Genomic DNA, 21,389 nt, shown 5'->3' with positions numbered 1-21,389 from the left:
TGTGCGCTTCTGCAACGGTGCAGCAAACGCGTCGAGGCCACGCACGTAACCCGGCGGCGTGGACACAACCAACCACTGCGGAAGAGAGAAGCGGGAAAAAATAGACACACACCCACAAAGGACGTCACCGGAGCATGTTGGTGCCAAACACCCACCGTCGGCGTTCCGTGAGGGAAGCTTCCAGCATTCCAGTGTCACCGAGCTCTTGGCACAGAGCTGGCTGGACGGCGTTCTCGTATTTTCTACTAAACTGAGCGCAATACGCCAATATCCCCCCGAGGTGTCTTTTTGTCCGGAAAACGGGTGAAGGAAAATCGTGCTGACAGCGACATTGTCGTCGTACGCCGCTGGCCAATGATTAAGTTCGATCCCGTCGGTTTGACGTCACAGCCAACCGGGGTTGCACACTACGTAACTTGCTCGAGTGGTTCCACGAGCCAGTAGACAAACCTTCACCAACGCCCTGGAACCCTCTCTACAATGATCGATTGCACACACGAGAACGGCCAGCCAAGAAGAACTAAGCCGAATGGGCAAGAAAACAAATTGCTGTGCTGAAAAGCTGTTCACAACTGGCAGATAAGTATTTTCGCGTGGATTCAAGATTATTAGATGCTCATAACTGGCAGGACAAAAACAACAACGAAAAAGATTGTTTAATATTGAACATGATGGTACTTGAAAAATCCCAAGGCATTTGAATGAATGCATCAATGTTTGTTATGAAGCTTTAATTATAGCTGCATAAGATAAAAATGTTATAACAATTTCAGCCAATTTTGCTTTTCTTAAAACCAAAAACAAAGTAAAAATGTACCACAAAACGAAGAAAATGTTGAATGAAATAATAATCAAGAAAACAAACGAAGAATCAACATAAAAATCTACACAATGCAATATTCATCTTCCAGAACAAATCGATAAAATTGCCATTTCATAGAAAAAAACACGTGATCTTTAATAATATATAACTAATCGAGTAAAGCCAAAAGATTCACATATAGAACTCAATGCAAACGGCAAGGAACATATTAAAGGAAATAGAAATTAGAGATTATTTTCAAGAACAACGAGATTCGAAGTATGCATACGTAGAAATGAGATTACTATAAAAAGAACTGTAGGGTTCCCCAGCCATGGTTTAAACCAGGGGTCAGCAAAGTCCGGCCCCCTAACTAATTTCCCGTAGCAAAATTTTAGTGCTTCATACAAAAATCCCATTTCAATTCTAGTTTTTTTCCCCAAATGAAGATTAAAGTTGTTGAACGAGTTGTTTGATACCAGGTGACTTTCTCTTTTACTCGTTTACTTTGCATCCAACATAGCTACATACATGAATACAATTTTCATACCCATTACGAGGTCGAGCCTTATCGAAGCTGAGTTATTTTAGATACTCTTAGAGTAGTACGCCAGTGAAAGTAAGATATTTTAAAATAATTTGGGTACAGGATTAATTTCAAGTACAATTTAAAAAAAGCAATGCGTAGTTCAATAAACCAAAATTTATATGTTGATCAAAATTCAACGAAAAGAAGTAATAAAATGAGTTACCAAAAAAAATAACTATAAAATTTCAAATTCACAAAAATAAATTTTTATATAATTTTACTATTTATGAAATTGATTCAAAAGGGTTAGGTATTACTTTGAAAACATCAAATCATCGCATAAAGTATCCTGCCCGTGCTTTCGGTTTCTCTTTAATTACCTGGCCCTTTATGGAAATCGTGTGCCGACCCCTGGTTTAGACAACGAGGGAATTGACATTATGGTTGAATTGAAGTGTTGGGAAAATGAAAAAGAAAAACAACCCGCACTGTAATGGCTAAGCCGGTCTCGCAAAATACTTGACCAAATTATCAGTCAGTCCAGCATCGGTAGCGCACGCGCTGCGTCAACGGGGCATGGGAAGAAAATCATTTACGAGCACGCAAAACATCGTTTAAAGTCACACGATCGGTTTATTATCCACCTCTTTTGCCCGCCTTTGCCCCCGCGCAACCGACCGTTTTTGGCCGTGCTTCGCGCGATCGCACGGCTACTTCAAACGGAGGAAACTGATGACTTCCGACAGTCGGTGCTCGTTGCCACATGACGAACTTCACGAGCGCGGAGTCATTTAAGCTCTCCAGTGAGGGTTACGTGTTGTTAATGTCAATGTGACATTTTTTTTAGTTTATTTTATTTGATGTTTCTTCCTCTTTAATCAAGTTATTTGTTGCTTGGATTGTTTAACACAATGTCACAACAGCATGTTCAACATGTTGATGGAATCAGCAGTGTGAATTATGTCTAAAAAGTAGATAAACCAGACCACGATAGTAACAAAACTGAGCGTTGGCAGAGTGAGTGAATTTTGTCAAAGCTTGAAGAATGGTAAAAAATCTTTTCGATATTCAACTCTGGAGAACTCAGGGTAATTCAATGGCATGATATCAATTGCACTGCAAAACTGCATCGGTGCTCCATCGAAAGGCAATCAAATCAAATTACTCCTACCAGCGGATAAATGATGTCACCTCGTCATGCGTTGCTCTTCCTTTCACACTTCCTTTTTTTCTCCAACCGCTCGATCTTTTGCTCGACCGTGACTCCCGTCCGAGAAGCTCGTCCGGCACGAACGATATGTGCACGGGGCGCCATCACCCACCACCCGAGCACCGACCACCCGAGGAGAGGCACGTTAGTGCAAAAATGCATTACGAGCTCACATACAATATGCATATGCACACATATGTGCACTTCCTGATAAGCGCCACAACGGACAACAATGATTGCCGGCGGGTCGTGTCTACTCATACACACACACACCCTGTGGATCACGCTTTGGATCGCCGTTCGCGCAAACACATCCGATAAGTGCAGGCCGCTGCGGAAATGCATGCGGATGCACATGCATGCCCTGGTGGTGCTGTTTATTTTACTTGCCTCAATCGCTCCTTGGTTCGTACCCCGGCAGGCAGCGAGCCACGGAGTGCAACAAGTGCATCGAGCACGCATTACTTCGATCCAGTCTCGGTTTGGGAGAGGAAGGAATTAAACGGTGGAAATATGTACTAACGCTGGCGTGCGGTTTCTATTCAGCTTTATCTTCACAACAAGAAGAATGTGTGGAGTCTGCTCTGGTTTTGTGCTGATTAGAAGCCGGTAGAACAAAGTTCAACCGTGTGCTGTTTGTTGGTAGGAAGTTTTGATAAGCAAAGCAGCATAATTATAGTTTTTTGTTAGCACAGATTCATTCTTTTATTTGAATTCTGATTTAATTAGAGTATGTTCTAAAGTAGCAATTTTTTGTACCCAAGAAAAAAAATCTCAACACACAAGTATGTAAACCTCATTAAAAACAAAAACGAAAGGGGGAGAGCGATGAAAACAAATTTTAAAAACAATGACTCATAATGAATCAACCATTCAACCAAGCCAAACCAAATGAGTGTGGAAGGAACTGGTGCAGGTTAGTCATAAAACAGCTGTTCCTCTTCCTGCCACCGGAAAGATAAAAAAAGAATAAACTAAACCAGCAGACCGGACCTCATCGCCTGTTTTGCAATTGCGCATCATCTTATTTCTGTCGCATGATCGCCTTCATCGCGTTCCACAAAATGTACTCCGCGCTTATGCAGGTGTGTCTCTCTACATACGCGTGTCGGTTGACGGTCAGCCATCTTTTTGTGGCGAGAAACTTGGCGAGTTTATTCGCAAAACAACACGGGGTCGGTGCCGGCGCCAGCAAAATAAAAACATGACACAGTTTAATCGTGTTTACTTCATTATGCACCAAAAAAACAGAAGTGGAAACAAACAGAAGCAAAAAGCATTCAACGTCACGAGGGTAAAATTGACGTTATGCTTTTCAAGTAGTAAAAACATCATGCTGTACATTTTAAAATTCTTCAAACGAATTATTATCGACATACTTAAACAGATGAAGGCATTTTAAAAACTTTGCTATGCACATCTGACAGTAAACAAGAAATACCTTGATTTGTTTAGGAAGTATCAAATACAAACATTTTCATTGCAAATAAATTGGACCCGAACATAGTTTGACACCCCAAAGAAAGAAAAAAAACAATCGAAAATACCCAAATCTATGCGTACCACTCCCAAAAATGTAGTCACGCGCCCCAGTGAGCACACTAAGAATTGCACACGCGCGCGTCTTGCAACAGAGGTTTCGGCCGGAAAATGAAAATCGAGCCCAGGCGCGGCGCGGAAAAGGCAACGAAGCAAAACCCTTGCCCCCAATGGAATGCGTACGATATTTCGCGGCATTGTGTGGACAGCTGTACGGAATCGAGATGTAGCACCGTTTTTTTACGCCTATTCCAGGCGACGCTCCACCAATCGGCCGAGGAGAGATTATTTAGCGCCGAAACATGATTACGTCAGTGCCCCCGGGGCCGTAACCAACCGCAAGAAAAACCCCCAAAAGAAACTTCCAATTCGATCAACGCTCCGAGCATAGTTTAGTTTAAACAGGCCAATCAATCAGAGCGTAAAACTAATCTCCCGTTTAAGGCTGAACTGTTTCGAACCGGTGAAGGAAAGCCGGTGGTCCAGGAGGCAAGAAGCGGCAGCACAGCGTCGTTTCGTCACCGGCGATTTCCAGCTCGGTGCGGAAAATTGATTGCCTTTTGCGTGCCACCCCTTGCGAATGATAAACGATATGGAATTGCTTTTCCACACCCCATCAAATCGACGGCGTTAAGGCGAAATTGCCGTTCCACGGTTCCTGTCGGCGGAAAATTAAATCTGACATTTACATTGGTGTTTATTACTGCAATTATCGCTCTCCAACGGAACTCGAATTGTCTTTTTTGGCGAACAACTTACCACTCGCATCCCGATCCATCTTAAGGGCAATTTTAATTTCAACTTTTAATTGGGGCAACAAAATAATGGTCCAATAAAATATTTAACGAACATAATTTGTATTGATTGAATATTCACCTGTGACATTTCACAAGCATAGTAAAACTTTGGATACTTCAAAAAGTGTCCACGTTTGTGTCGTTTTATGACAACTTATACTTTTCATCTTCCAATAGACAGTTGTCCCCCTAATTTATGCCTACCAGTTTTTTTTGTACACAAAACCCAAACAGATAAGCCATCGCTAACAAAAACAAACATAAAACGGAACACAAATCACCCCTGTGGCGTACGGTAGGTCAAACAACGGACCTTGGGATGCTGATGCAACAATGTGGGTCAATGTGAGCTTATAAACGAGTGTAGCGTATGATGTAAGATTCTCGGATTAGATTTCTGGAAAGCGATACAGGCATAATCGGTTGACATGGTTTTCCTTAAAACCAATGGTGAAGCCATATATTTTTCACAATTTCAAATAGTGCAACAAAGCACGAGAAAAATTTTCAAATATAAATATTATTGTATAATAAGGGAAGAATAGAGAAATCGACTCAGAGTAAAATCAAACCGGCCTTCGCAAGTGAAGCAATCAAAGTTAAATTTTCCACTCAATAAGTTGTTCAAACTCGGAACCCGTGTTTGTGCTCCCCATAAAGTAATTATAAAAGAACATTCACGTAAGTAACATTTTCCATTCGTTGCCGCTTAAGCGTTATCATCAATAAACTTCCACGTCACTTATCTCTATCGCAGCTAAGCTTCCATCAAACATCGCAACATCGGTCCTGTGTCTTGTCTAATCAGTGCAAGGTTTCGGGTGAGCCTCTTCAACCACCAACTTGTTGACGTACACACACACCCTGGGGGGGGCAATTTAACGATCGTTGAATCATGAAATTTGTTTGCGGATCAACAACCTTTGCTCTGGGTTTGCCTTTCTCGGGACAAACAGAGATTCGTGTGCAAACATCAAACCATATCCGTAGCATCGTTGAGGGTGTCGACTCTAATTATGATGAGTTCTACCAGCGATATTTGCTAACGCACATGTTCCGGCAAGTGATGCTTAGAGGCATTTTTATTATAAAACAGCCATGCAATTTCATTCGCAAGCCCAGGGCAGCCTTCGTAGAAAAGAGCCGCATCTTTGCCGTTTTCCTCCGAGCGTGAGAAATTTCACGCTTCTTTTTCACTTTGACCCAGTTCCGTTCGACTCCGCTCGAGGCGAACTCTAAAGGTCGCCTCTTCGCCATCCAAAGGAAGTAGCGCTAATGCGATCACTTAGGGTTTTACCTTTTTTGTTTTTTTGTTTTCGCTCTTCACTGTAACCCGTAATTGCAGCCATTGGCGATAAAGTGGGGCTTTTTTGTTCAAACACTGAAGGCAACACGGTACCCTTCAGGAAACCCGTGCCCAATTGAATTATACCTCCTTCCGACGGTGTTGATTGAAATTTAAAAAGAAGGTAACTCCATCAGACAACTGTCACCGTACGGCGTGTTTCAGGCAGCGTCGTGTGAAATTGTTTTCGATTGATGTTCACATGAAACGTTCTAAGAAATCTATTTCAACATCCGAACCCGTGTTGAGGGTGGGAGGGTGAAACTTGACTGATTGATAGCCCCGAGCGCCATCTGGCAGAGATGCTGATGAACACATTCATCCTTTCTGGCGTTCGGGCCCGGATGTTGATTATCCGCAGATCAAACTCGGCTCCCTTCCGATGGCTGATATTTACGCCGGAAATTTGACTGCTAGCGAAAGGCTTCCGGTCGGGCCTCGGGGTTTTCGATTGATGGTGATCGATGTTCATTTAGATCTTATTTTGCGAAATGTTATTTATTTACTTCGTTACTCTCGCACTACCAATTTTCGAATAGAACATTTGTTCGTGGCGAGACATCGTAAAGTAGTTTGCTTGCGATAGCGTAAGCATAAATGTGTTATTCACTATCAAATATTCATAAAACTTTACCAAATTTCACTCAACCCTTTACGCTAAGTGTAGTGCAGGCAATATGAGAACCTTAGGTCAAACATATCCGACCGACTCGGGGTCACGACGCTTGTTCTACGCTAAACTAACAATGGATGGAACTGTCTGGTCTAAAGTTCCACTCCAGCCATACGCTGACAGCCGCAGAACTGTAAAAAAAATGAACATGAATAAACATTTGCATTTAACCCCACACCATTGAGGGGCGATTTTACGAGGGTCTCCTCCGTGGGGTGCGATTTTTATTCTGCGACGCTCGTGTGCCCTTTCCTGGGCACGTAGCTTCTCACGGGTAAGACTTGCAAGCAGGGCAAAGAGCTAAGTGCCGATGCTTCCATTTAACCGAGCAGTAAAATGCACTCTTTGTTGATGCACACGCCGGTCTGCCGGAGCCTTCGTCTCGCACACATAAAAATACATAACGGCGAAACCATTTGGCGAAGCAGTTAAAAAAAATATACACAATGAAAGCATAAAAACGAAACAACCGAAACGCCATCGTATGCTCGTATGCTTTTTAATTATTTCAATGCACCACACGTGCTATGATGCTCTTCCCCAGGGATGGATTCTTTAGCTTTTACCAGTGAAACAAAATCGATGCACAAAATCAAGATTGATTAAATTAAATGAGTGCACAATCAGAGATGATTTGCTCTCCAACATATGTTATGAGATAAAGTTAAACCACTTTACGCATGATGATGGTGGTGGAGTACCAAAAGATTTATTAAATACACAGCCAGATCTTTCAAATAACGTAAATTGTATTTATAGCTTAACAAATCTAAACATGTATGTAAATTTAGCCGGTAAGGTAACATTAATAAAAATGTTTTGAAATCATTTCGCTAAGCTTTATTTGTGTCCGAATTACTTATACGATCTTGCCCAAGAGGATGTTATTTGACGTTAACGTCACGAAACATTATACAGTGTAATCCAGAATACACGCAAACACGCTACAGCGGAAAAACAAATTAAACAACTCAACTGCCATTTCCAACTTGATTTATTCAAGCGTTTTGAATCGGTACTACAGTTACACAAAACCGGTTAGAACAGAACTTTGATCCATTTCCTAGATTCGTTCCGCCTCGGATGAGGTAAAACGACGGTTTTAGTATATTGGTGATTAAAACAAATGTACTGTTAAAATTGATACAAGAGTTAAGTATTCTTGTATTCAATAAAGTTAATTATAAACACATAAACGATTTACCACTCGGCGAAACTGCGTTGAACACAACTCGTTGTCGCCAGAAACAAGTTGTTTGTAAAGGAATGGGAAAAAAGCACGGTAGTCGATTACGGACGAGACACCACATCGCCATACGCCAAAGTGTCGTCATTCCGTTCAGCCACGTCTCGATTCGGTCCAAGATTTGTCCCGTGAACTTTGAACTCGAATCGGCTGATTCAGGGAGTGATGGATTGATAGAGGCGCCGGCTGCACCGGGGCGGAGTTGGAAAGAATATTCCCATGCAATGGGAATGACTATGATGACGACGACGGAAACCAGTCGCTGGGCGGTGTCGGTCGGATCAGGATAATTATTTCTACGCGACGACGACGACGATGATGAATGCGGGGCAGTAGGAGATCAACCCGGTGGCGAGCAGCAACAGGTTGAACCTTTGAGGTGAACGTGTACACTCATCTTTAGACTTTGCACTGAGCTTCTTGCACCCGTCCCCACTGAGTGACCCCCCTTTCACCCGTTGGGAGGGGTTTTACGAACGCCCCATTCTCGCATGGGGGGGTGAGAGGGTATAATTTACGTGCGGGTCAATTAAATCCAGCCCGCTCGGTACGACCGACATCGCATGCAAAACTGGCCGATCCGCCGTCGTCACCGGTCACCTGTCGCGAACCTCTGATGGCACTGGATGGGTGGGTTGGGTGGCAATTTCAGTGGGAGGAGGGGAAGCGGAAGGAACAGAAAATCACCCTCCTTCGGAAGAGAATTCCCGTTCCACTCGTCACCGGGGAGGGGGGTAGTGAAGTTCCTCTTCCGCGGCCAGCTCACGTTTTCCAAGCACGGAACACGTGAACGGAGCGCCTTCGAGCGGGGTTTGAGGCTCATGGTGGACGCATGCGATAAGTCACGAAAACACCCATGCGACATGCAGCCGGCAACATTTGTGGCCGCGTGTTTCACGCACTGGAGGTCCGGTGACCTCCTTATACCCCCCCTCGTGCACTCCAACGAGAGGCTTTTGCTTGGGGCTCTACACGCATAAACCACGTGCTCATTCAACCCTGGCGACTTAGAACGTTCCCGGAAGGTTCACCGTCGATGAGCCCAACCGATTTCGATCTATTTCTGGCCACGCATCAGTGACATTGAGATGCGCAAAAGAGCTCGCCCCTGATGCACTCCAGAATGAAGAAGTAAAGCTAAGCGATGCTAACGACCAAAATTCAGCACGACTCTTCCAAGAATCAATATTCACGGCACTTCCAACCAACAGTGGCGCGCACAATGCCTACGCGACCTTCAATTCGAGCGCCAGATTTGCGTCACCGGTTCGAGCATTTTTATCATTCCACGATTGCCAGCCCCAACAACAACGCCCAGCGACGATGGACGCGATACACGCCTGTAGCAATATAAATAATTTATTCACTCACTTCCAATGTGTCGCCGGCCATTCTGGCTGTTTTGCTGCACACGCAAACTCAGCGAGCGAGCGTAGAATAGCTAATGCTTCACCGTGGAAGCATCGATTTGCACCTCAAAAGGAACAAAGATGACGTACGGGAAAGACGTGGTTTTTGGCAGCTGCTGAACGTTGATATTTTGGTGTAAACTGGTGTGCATCCTGCCCCGCAAGAGTTCGCGCCACAACGTCGGCGGTGGCGGCTCATTTGACATTCAATCTTTAGACGACAATCTAGCCGCAACGCAAGAGCCGCACCTTTCGAAAAAAGTTGTCTACGCCGGTTTCTTGTTTTGGTCCGCCAAAGTTGCAAAACCCATACGACTCTAGCCGGCCGGTAGAAAATCCCAAACACCCACTCGTGTATCAATTCACCCCCACAATCACGAGCGGGGGAGCCTTTGGCGTGTCGTGGTCAATCAATGGTTCGCCTTTTTAAGGAAGGTTCCACGTGAGCGGGGTGGCTAATGAATGCCAATGATAAATGGGAAGTGCAAAATTTTTTGAACCCTGCCACGGATCGCGTTGCCCAAGCACCGGTGGAAGGCGTTTCTCGGATATCCCATGGTGTCATACTGGAGAGTAAGAGCGAGTGTTGGTTCGCAGAACGTCGGTTCTGTTTGAAATGACGGATCCTAGCTTTTTGATATTTAGAAGGCAATAAGGTAAAATAAAATAAACTATTAAAAATTACTAAGAAGATTACTAAGATGAAGATCTGTAAGAGTTAGATCAGTATTAGATTGATTGATCTAAACTTTAATATTTAAAATAAATATGAAGAGCTGGGTAAGTCACTGACATATGCTTTGAAGAGCTGGATATCCGAGGTTGTGATCCAGAAACAGAATTGACTTTTATCTGATGGAAGGGAAAACTAAGTATTGCCATTTTAAACCCATATTCTTGAAAATTTCTGAAGCTAAGTTTATAAGTCACAAGATCATGGTCGCTCCAGACATTTAATGTTTGCGAAAGATGCAAGTCAACAAATTGATCTTTGCTTAAATAAACGATCAAATCTGATGAAGCTATTTTCCAGTGATGAGAATAACAACTCATTTTAAAGATCAATCATTACAATGATTCGAATCTTTAAGTCGCTAATCCCAAGAGAGCGAATGAGCGAGTAAAAGAGTAGCCAATTATCATAGAGATTGGAATCTCAAGTAGAGTGAGTAAAAGAGTTACTAGTAGCCCCATAGAGTCGAATCCCAAACTGAGATTCGTATCTCAAATAGGGATTAGAATCCTAAATTGTCTATGTATGCAAATCTAGTTCGTATATAAAGTATCAGTTTTGGGATTCGAATCCCAGGTTGATATTCAATTCTCTATGATGAGTAGCAACTCTTTTACTCACTCTTGGGATTCGAAGCCTTATTTGGGATTCCAATCTCTACTTGGACAACTCTACTAAAATTCGAATCTTTACTTGGGATTCGAATCTCTATGACGACTAGCAACTCTTTTACTCACTCATTCATTCTTTTGGGATTCGAATCCCTGTTAAGGATTCAAATCGATAACGAGTAACAAAAACTATCCGTTAGGATTTAAATCAATCATTCATTAGTAAGGTTCAACTCAATCACTCAGTCCTACTAAGCACGCACAACACTACTATTTTCACACGTTGTATGCTGCAATGTACTAAACTTTCTAATAAATAAAAATATGAAGTCTCAGGAAAGAGGGGACAATAAATTCGTCCTCGTATGTCGGTACCAACACACGCCCAAAATCGATCCGATCAGCATTCGTTCAGCATCGGCCGCGATGAAGGCATTTTATTTCGCGCGAACAGAACGTAGCGAAACCGAATCGCTGTTGGTGCTAATTTGCCTAACCCCCTCCCCTCTCCCCCCACATCAGAGGGAGGTGGCTAGGATGATGGTGAAAAGATGATGTTGCTCGTGGAAGTGGAAGCAAAACAATTTCATTTGCATACGACGACGACACACGGCAAACACACAGCGTGCGGTGCACTCTAATCGGGCTTCACCAACACGCGCGCGAAGCTGGAGGACTGGCTAGGTCGAAATAAGAAAAAAAAACAGCATACACCACCCTACACAACCACATTGCTTGCCGTGGCCATTAGCATTAGAACGAATTTGCATGCACGCACGCACGCACGCAGCATCGAACGGGGACACGCGGTCGCGAAATCGCGCGATGGACTCTCGAGCAGTCAGTTCCAATGCAAAACTGAAGTCAACCATCACGTGGTTTCGCTTAGAGCAACACTTTTTCATGCTATTCATGAAGAAGTGGAAGAGCTTGGGTTTCTTTTAGGACAATAAAAAACTTGTTTACCAAACGATGATGCTGCAGGATTTAACCAGCATAAAGATTACGAAGAGGGGTTAATTTCTCAACATTTGAACCGATTCAAAGATGCTGATTGTCTCATCTACTTGAAAGACGATTTCAATTCAATTAACAGATAAGAGTCATAAAAATGTATAGCGATAAGACAAAATAAAAAAACAAACACCATAAAGCATTGAAAAAAGACCAATATTTTGCTTTTATGTTTTCGCATGCCTATGATTCTGTTTTTCATTCGAACTCCCGTAGGGAAATTTACATCAAACACTTTCCTGTTAAATTTATTTTACAAAAGGTAAACAAAAAAGAGAAGGCTACGTTCAAGCATCCAATTAATAATCATTACGGAGAACATTTTCATTTTAATATTAACACGAAGCTGAGCGTGAGCATTGCGAACCTCATGTGACGCAACCGGGAGCGAGTAGGATGGAATAACTCCTCGCCAAAGTACCTTGCGGCCGCCGGTTCCATCCGAAAGGACCAATTTTGCCTCATGCTAATGAATGAGCCCCGCGTGATGCTCTCTGCGACTTGACATTTCCCAACGGTGCACATACACTGAGTGGCACCGTCCATTTACGGTAAAGTGCGAACCAACAGGCAGGTTGGTGGTTGCACAGGAGCATCGCCCAGAGAACAGCATTATTTCGGTTAATTGAACAATTTACTTTCCATCCCTGCGGTCGGATTATATGGGACAGGATAATAATCCGGTACCGGGCGCTAATCGTTAACAGTGGGTTGCGAAAAAAAAGCGGTACGAAAAATGAACCCCAAAATTATAATACAACCCCCGATGGCCCTCCCCTGTCGGTGCCGTTTCTGCGTCATTCAAGTAAAATGAGGCCTATGGGTGGGTCATCGCCATTGACCGTCTTCAAGACGTTTGAAGAAATGGCAGTAAAATTATCGTCCAGCAACAAAATGGGCTACTAAATGGAATTTTATAGTTTGAATCGATGCCAGCGGAGGCGTTTTTTTTTGGCGTACGACGCATTTCGGTCCCGGGTTTACGCAAACGCCACTTCTCCCACCCGTGGTATTGCACCACGCTTCTTCCCTCTTCTCAACCGCAAGGTGTGCATAAATATTGCCAGCCAGCGTTCGAAGGGTCGGTTGGACCCGCCGATAGGGTCAGGTACGTCAACGAGAGAAATTTATTTCAACGACTTTTACACACCCTCGGCCGCGCACTTGAGACATGACCAAGAAAAGGTATTTTCAACACACACCACCGCCGGAACGTTACCACCGTAACTGCAGGTCAGTGAGATGATCATAATTAAAAATTAACCTTTAACGATCGGTGGTTGTTTGGTTGGTTTGGTTTGCATGTTAAAATGTAGCGTGACCTGCTCGAGCTATATGGTCTTCAAAAATGTTTAAATTAAATTTAAATGAAAGTCGTATGCTTTTTATTGCGCACGATAAATACAAGTTTGCTTAAATGTCAACCCACTGAAAAGAGGAAACACCATAATAGATACGCTGATAATTATTATAAATATGGTAGTGAAGCAACGGCAAGCAACCATAATGAAATGAATGCGGCCAGTCTCAATTTACCGCTCCATAGTAAAAATTTCAGTGTCGAGGATAAGGACCAGCAGAAAGTATAAAAAAGAAACGCTGTAAATAAACACCGGCGACTTTATTACTTTATCAATTAAAAAGAAAAGGAAAAGATAGTACACAATCATGGTTTTTACAACCGTTCGCATTGAGCAAAGCGGATGAAAAGTGGCAGTGGAGGCGGAAGTGTTGGGAAATGTGAAACTATTTTTCACATCTCGTAAACGGATGTGGCGATAATTAACACTTTGTTGACGGGCGTTTTTTTCTCAACACTAGCTGCTGTCACCGGGGCCAACAAGGTGGTATGTGTACAACGTACATGTCCGTCTTTCCGTCCTCAACGTTGAGTCAAAAACAGACGAAGATCTTCGTCTCCCGTCAACAAGGTGTTAAACGCTAACGGGGACAGGATTTACGTTGGCTTTGGTTCATCATTAATGATGCTTTTTCTGGTATGATTTTCCTCAAACAAAGTGCTTTCGTGAAGATTTTCCTTTTATTTGCAAGCAAGCATATAAAGTGCGTTTAAGGGATAATAAAGAAAGGATGATGTTAAGACTTCATGGAGAAGACGTTTAAAGCCTCACTCAGTTTGGATTAACTCGTATTGAACAACCAACAAATATGTTTTCTTAGTTTCTTTTACTAAGAATCACATTGATTTATAGAAAAGGGTTGATCCAGTTCGATCAAACAACGTTCCACCCTTAAAAGTGCTGGCTCCCTATCGTATGCTACATTAACACGTGTGAACATAATATGCTCGTGCCAACAAAAACCGCATTTCGGGGCCACACGAGCTAACGTTGGAATTTGGAGTACTGCTTTCCCCCAATTTCCCCCAGCCACATTTTCACAACCCCCACCCAAAACCAATCATCGACATGTGTGTTCCGTTCTTCCAGCTATTCGAACACACAGCGGATTGCTTTAAACCCCCGATCGATGGTAATCCGCTCGGGCATTTTTCAATGTCACACACAAGTGTTGGCTCGGCGTTCGCTGTTTCGCCCCGATGCCAAATCGGTCACGTTTCATTCCACTGCACCCCCTCCTCGCGTTGCATCGTGATACGACGGCATGCACTAATTGGAACCGTTCTGCGGTGCATTGTGAGGATAAAACGATAGGGGAGCAGGGGATGCCGGGGTGCATACGGGAAAGCCGAAAGGGTCACAGTCGCTGTCCACCATTGACAAAGCGCGAATTACGGACGGAGTGTCGTTGCTAATCAAATTAGTACACGATGAGATTAGCGTCGATGTCTTCGTCGACAGAACAAACACGGGGACGATCGCACAATAGTGCACCCCCGTTCCATGCAAGAACCTACAAACATTACGTAACGGTGCGGTAGTAATAGGAGCTATTTTAATCTTGAAATTCAGTTTGCTTCCATTTTCCAATCGAGTGCTGGTGCGGTGACGGATAAACCGCTTCGCTTTATACTTAATCGTTTTGCTAAAATAGTCATGAATTTTAAGTAGCAACATCAAATCCCACGAATGCATTCCAAATTTACGTGCTCGATAGTAGCTCACGTTCGTCGTGAAGGGCGCATAAATTGTGCACATCTACCTATCCCGGGAAATGAGGCGAACGTACATCGGCAGATAGTTTATTCGCTGGAACTTTGCCACGTTCGGGGCGCAACTGTGCTTCTGCTTCCAACAGCACTAGTCACCGGTGTGTTCCGGAAGCAGAAAAAAACGGGGATCGAAATAAAGCAGATTGCTTCCCATTCCTTCTGAAAATCCCGATAAGTTGCCTAAAGCAGCCTCCCACATTCGGTGGATTTAGGTTGCATCCGTGTTGGAGCGAGATGGAGGAAGAATGCAAACGGGGCTTGGGCACGGTTTTGGGTGATCAGTCAGATTTAGAATGCTTCGCGCGTAAAATCTGCTTGTGTGGCTTCGGGAAGCAAAAAAGGAAAACAAAACACGCAAGATAAACATACCCATCAGGCAGGAGAGGCAAAACGAAACAAACAGAACGAGAACGAACGCTTCAGCCCACCAACACTCAAGTCCAAGGTCGACGGAACGACGTTGTCCCCACACACCCCGTGTGTTGGATACATAGTCGTCGGGGGGGGGGGGGGGGGGGGGGGATATCGTTTAGCATACGAGAAGCTTTATGGTGTTTTGTGCGCTTGTGTGTAGTGTATTTAGTGTGTAGTTTCTTGAAGCCGCGAAGGAGGGCGATCGGCAGCGTCATAAAATGGGCCCGCTTTTCAAGAGGGCAAGGGCAGACGGCGAAAATGCGACAAACACCACCGGGCCAAGTAGTCTTCCGGCTGGCAATATAACGGCCCCAGAGCGCTGCTGGAAGGAGAAAAATGTTATAGGGAAGCAGATTAACACACCTGCGCCCTTGGGAAGCTACAATAGTTATAATGAACACGTGAAATATATATACGTCCGAAGCTGTCAACAAAGCTGATGAAGGAAAAACAACCCTCCCAAGGGGGGCGCGCGTGTGGAGAGCCATTAGAGCTGCGCTACCATTTTAAGGCACTATTTGGAAGATGTTTTCGAAGCCCGATTGGCCATTACTTTATGCCAAAACTGTGTTTCAAAAATTGTTCAATTTTTAATATTTAAGACTGTCGCCTCTGTCTTTATATTGTAAACAATCGGATCAAATAACTCACTGGCTGACGTTAACGATGAGCGAAGGTTTGCCCGTTACTCGTTACGCAACGATGGAGTCACCCTGCGTGAATGGTTACATGTCTTTTCTGTGCCGGTGTACACGTTTCAAGGGTAGTACTGTGTTCTTGAAACTGCAATTTGCATACAGTTTTTGCTCATAAGCTCGTCCATCGATTACAACCGATTCGAACCCGAAAAAGTGTTGTTTTTTTGGTCGCAAAAACAAATCTGCCAACCGATTGCCACTCGGCCTTTATTGGCCACTTTTCAAAAGTGTTTCTAAAGCAAAAAAAACCCAACGATAAACAACCAAAACATACTTCCTGGACGGCTCCTAATGCATCGCAAGTGGTTTGTTTTTCTTCGATCGAGTGAAAATGTGGTAATCCCGTTTGGATTCAATTCTACTTGTGAACCTGTGCGGTCTACAGCGACGGAGAACACACGACAGACGACGCCATTAACCGCACGATGACTAAAAACGTGAGAAAAAGCAACGAAATGCTTTCAAACGCCTCGCTGTGACTCATCCGTGTGCACTAAAATGATAGTAAACATGGTACTGGTACGGCGCGTTACGTTCTACGTAGCGGAGAAAAATAGGACACACGCTCGCGAGTAAAAATATTTCCAAAAAAAAAAACAACAAAAATAATTACGTCGTGGATATGCTTGCTGTAAAACAAAATAAATTGCGCATTTCTTTCTCAACAATAAAATAATATTGTTCGTTTAAAAAACGAATCGACATTCAGCAATATAATAATACCAACGCTTTCAGGAGTGCTTTTGAAAACTGCTCCCCCACAAAAATATGCAGAAATGAGCTCATTCGAGGCACCAGCCTCGCGAGTGTGCCCGTCTGTGTCACTGTTGGCCAACAACACAAATGCCGAAAACCAAAACAAACAGACGAAATTGAGAAGCGACGACGCCAGTGAGGTTCAAAGGCATAGCATTTATCTCACAACAAGCGGTCAGTCCCGAAGCCACCTTCCTCGCACCAATGCCAACCCAACCACCACGCTTGTGATGCTGTGGATTCGTGCGTTCGAGAAGGCAACGAACTCGGCCTGAAAACGTACAACCCGTTGAATCACAAACATTACATTTCCATTCCGTCCGAGTGCATGCCAGCAAGCGTACGCATTGAAAACGAGAGGAAAAAAAACAGAAAGGAAAAGCACAGAGATGCACACACCTTGCTGCCCCAGCCCATCGCGATCGGGGAGGCTGACGTAAGCGCAATGCCCCACCTGAGTGCGTGTATGCGTACCGTGTAGTGTCCGTTTAGACTCTGGAGCCAACCCCACACGCACATCGTGTCCGCAGATTTGCATTTAGTAGCATATATGCTTTTTTTACTTCTTTCTTGTTTTTTTTCTCTCTCCCCCCCCCCACCACTTATGACCAGCCCGCGAAGATGGGGACATAAAAACCTTCGTCAGCCACCAAAACCACCAACATCAACGCTAGCCCACACACCTACACCAGCCGGACCTGATCGGTGGAAAGCGTTTAGGCACGTTCGTGTGCGAAACAGCAAAAAAAAAACAACAATAGTCAGTACTACTTCGTACGTCCCGGTGAGTACTAGCGTCACAAACATTACCTAAAGAGTGCGACGTGCCTTTCTTTCTTCAGCAGCTTTTTGTGGACAACTTTCTCCCGGTGTATGTAGGCTGTACGGTTTGGTAAGCACGAAAGCTGCCAGTTGACGACCGACACGCAGGCCCTGGGTAATATACTTATCCAGTTCCAGTGCACAAAATGAGAGTGCCGAAAGGGCAAAACAATTTGAAAAGTTTTGTGAAACGATGTAGAATAAGAAATTAATTGCGTTTATCTGTTTCATAACAAGAAAATTTAAATTTAAATATTTTGACGCTTGTGAGATTAAGAATTAAAATGAGCTAAGATGAAATATTGAGATGATAAATCAATCTTCAAACTTTTCTTTTGAATACAAACTGAAATCTAGGTAGACACATTTCGTCCATATCGGTAACGTAGGTCGTAGAGTGTTATGCTTTCAATACCTTCGTCGATGGTGCAAATCCCGGTCTTAGCATATGATTGATTCCCCTTGCATAGTCCTTGTAAATATGTCAAAGATAAAATAACACTTCACTGTGAAATTCTTCTCTCTATTACCAACTATACTAACGTGGAACTTATCAATTCGTGTGCAATGCGTGTACGGTTTCGTTACGCTGCATGAAAAGATTCTTTCCAGTCCACTGCCGCCCGAGGGGTTGCTTTTTTACAGGAAAATGCGTTACTAAAAAGTACTTTCTTTTGCGTCCAACTCGTCACCTCAGAGCGGAACATAGCGGAACTATAGCAACCGGGTTGGGTGTTGGGGCATTTTCTCTCCCTGCTACAAAACCGCCAACCTAAGAGCTACATTTAATGGTAGTTCGCGTCAAAACCGGAAACTAATTCATTGTCGCGGAACGACGTGGTGGTCCACCCGGGGGAAAGGGAACGCGCAGAAAAACTTTCACTTTTCCTCCTAACGTGGTTCAGTTCAGAAGGGAGAGGATTTGAATTGGCTTCGACAACACGGTGAAACACCGTACGCAGAGTTTACTTACGCAAACCACAAGAAGTGGCTCTCTACAGCAGTGTCCGTTCAGGGAGGGATTTTTCATAATTTTCTTCAGTTTCCTTCCTTGCGCCAGTGCCATACCGATGTGATTGACAAACGTGCCGGCAAAAACACGACAAATCTTGCGACTTTCGCCTCTAAGCGTCGGGGTGAAAACGTCGTCATTTGAAGCTAATAAACAGAACCGCCGAAGACACCGATGATGGCGATGGTGTGACGGTGGCTGCATGCCGAATGCTCCGGACACAAACGTGATCGGTTTACACAAACAAAAATCGTTACGTCTGACCCCAAAATGCTGTTTGGTTAATGCTTGCATAAGACAAGGGCACCAATGCGCACAGCACCTCACGAGAGTTTCACGCCATAGCGGCTATGCAAACCACGGTCCATTATGATGGTTTCTTTAAAATTAAATGGATTCAAAGATGTCCGTACCATTCAGTCATCGAAAGCCAACATAGTAGAGCAGCAATCTTGGGGACTTTCGATTGCAAAAGTTGCTTAGTTACGAGCGAAGTCGTCTATTCCTTGTCTTGATACGGTATGGAAATACGAACACAGCGATACGACTTCAATCTAACTGTCTTGTGGAGGTGTCCACTCGATTGCATTTGTGTGTGTGTTTTATTAAAACACAGATTGATAACCACAATAGTTATACCATAGAAAGGAACGTGTTGTTTCACGCGATTTAACGCATTCAAGAGGCTAGATATTAGAATCATGTATTCGTCAAAATACTCCATACTTGCATTCGAAGAAATTGGCAAGAGCATCAGTTAGTGTTAGATTAAAATAACAAAACAATAAAGCAACAATAAAACAACTTCCTCTTGAGATGTCTTCGACCGTAAAGCCACCAAACGTAGCCAAATGTTCGGAAAGTCAGCCATCGTCGAAAAGAAGCCGATCGCGTCGAAGGAACAGCGATTTGTACGGCCAACAGCCCTCTGGGGGTGAAACCACCGCCTCGATGGATAGTAAATAGCTACAGTCAGGCCGGCCAAAGCCAGCAAGACTTGGCCGAGGCGAACCGTCACCTTGACAGCCCGACCGGTGTTTACCATTAGTCACTGCGTGCTGTTGTTGCCCAGGCCCAGCGTAGGGTGGAGCGACTACTAGCAGGTGATAGTAGCGGGCTACCTTCGCTTCGTTCACTCACACTGGGCATTCTTCTACGGAGGGCTCGGTGTTAATGGGGGTTTCCAAAGGGCTCAAGCAATCACCACTGCCATAGAGCGACATTATACTCCTTTACCTTGACACGAGCTATCTTTCTGCCTCCAGCCGCATTGATTAACTACGTTAAGGGTTTGGGTGATTAAGACTGCTGCGTTGATGTCGTTGGCCTAAATATAGTGACTATATGTTACGGATTCTATCTGGTGTTGTCCTAAAATAATATTTGAAAAATAATTGCATCCACGAATATCATTTTTCCAATCAGTGTTTACTACTATTGTGTCTTTTGCATCTTTAGGCAAGATTCATTCAGATTGACTCATGAACCTTTTGGGGATTCGAATATTTAAACGTTGATGAATCTTACGAAACCCGAATGAATCTTTCATGGATCATTAACAAATCTCGATGATTCTTTCCTTGGCGTTGATTATGCGACCACAAAAACAGGAGTCTCTCTACCCATTTTTGGGTATTATTTTCTGTTCGTTTAATATCAAAGAATCTTTGGGATTCACCAATCTCTTATTCAAAGATTCATGAACCTCTAAAACGATGCAAAGAATCATTCAGATTCATGAATCTTAATCGGAATTACACAACATATAATTCCGAAATAGTAAATATGAACCGAAAGGCACCTGAGTAGATACAGACATAGTGTAGATAAAGACTAACGAGGTATCGAAAGTTCGTAAAGCCTCGATCTATTGCAAAATTATTTTTAAAGACAATTTCAAGATGGCTAGACAAACCAATAATCGTCATATTATCCGCTCGAATTGAATGGGAAAATAACTTAATCATGTACCCTGTCAACACACCCTTACCAAATTTACGACGACTTCGGCATACAATATGTTACCCCCAAGAAAAAAACACCACGGAGTGCATTCAGGTCAAGGATATACTCGACAGGATCAGCCGTCGTGCAAGACTCTCTCACCTGTCTCTCATATCTCATATCACCCACGCCCTTTCTCTCGTTAATTCACAGACAATAACCCAATCGAGGAGCTTTGGTTTGTATCCCGTGCCGGGTGAAATGGAGAAAGTGTATGTCCTTTTACCTTTTACAGCCGTCCTGTAGCGCCAATCGTTCTCTCGTCTACTTTCCTTCTCAGCTAGCAGCGCCACAGAGACCCCGCGAATTCGATTCTCCACTATCGGCTCCCGGTCAAGTTCAGCACACGAGAAAGCCGGAGCACAATCGCAGAAAGCCGTGCTTTTCTTTCACGGTCGAACACTTCCACGCGCAGCGTTTTGACAGACGGTCGCGGACCGGGAGATGGATTTAAAGGGAAATGCGAAAAAGCGAAGAAAAACACCAAAACAGACACACACGCACACACACAGTGGCGGGAGTAAATTGCTCCGCGATGTTTACACTCCTTATCAGCGCCACCACGAAGTGATTAGAGGAATCATTCGTTTTTTTAACCTTCTTTCAAGCTGAATTCTGTGTTGCAGGTTTCGTGCTATCTTT

General features: G+C 43.8%; 1 protein-coding gene across 1 annotated transcript in view; it reads right to left on the bottom strand.

Annotated features, from left to right (window-relative positions):
• The window catches only part of LOC131281307 (mediator of RNA polymerase II transcription subunit 1), a 45,676-nt gene extending 24,537 nt beyond the window's left edge, over positions 1-21,139 (bottom strand). Inside the window, exon 1 of the mRNA XM_058310585.1 lies at positions 20,974-21,139. The gene's annotated coding sequence lies outside the window, so the exon portion shown is untranslated. The remainder of the gene's footprint in view (positions 1-20,973) is intronic.
• Positions 21,140-21,389: the final 250 nt, after the last annotated feature.

Source organism: Anopheles ziemanni, chromosome 2 (genome assembly GCF_943734765.1).
Source record: "Anopheles ziemanni chromosome 2, idAnoZiCoDA_A2_x.2, whole genome shotgun sequence".
Classification (NCBI taxonomy): Eukaryota; Metazoa; Arthropoda; class Insecta; order Diptera; family Culicidae; genus Anopheles; species Anopheles ziemanni.
This window is presented reverse-complemented; position numbering and strand designations above follow the sequence as displayed.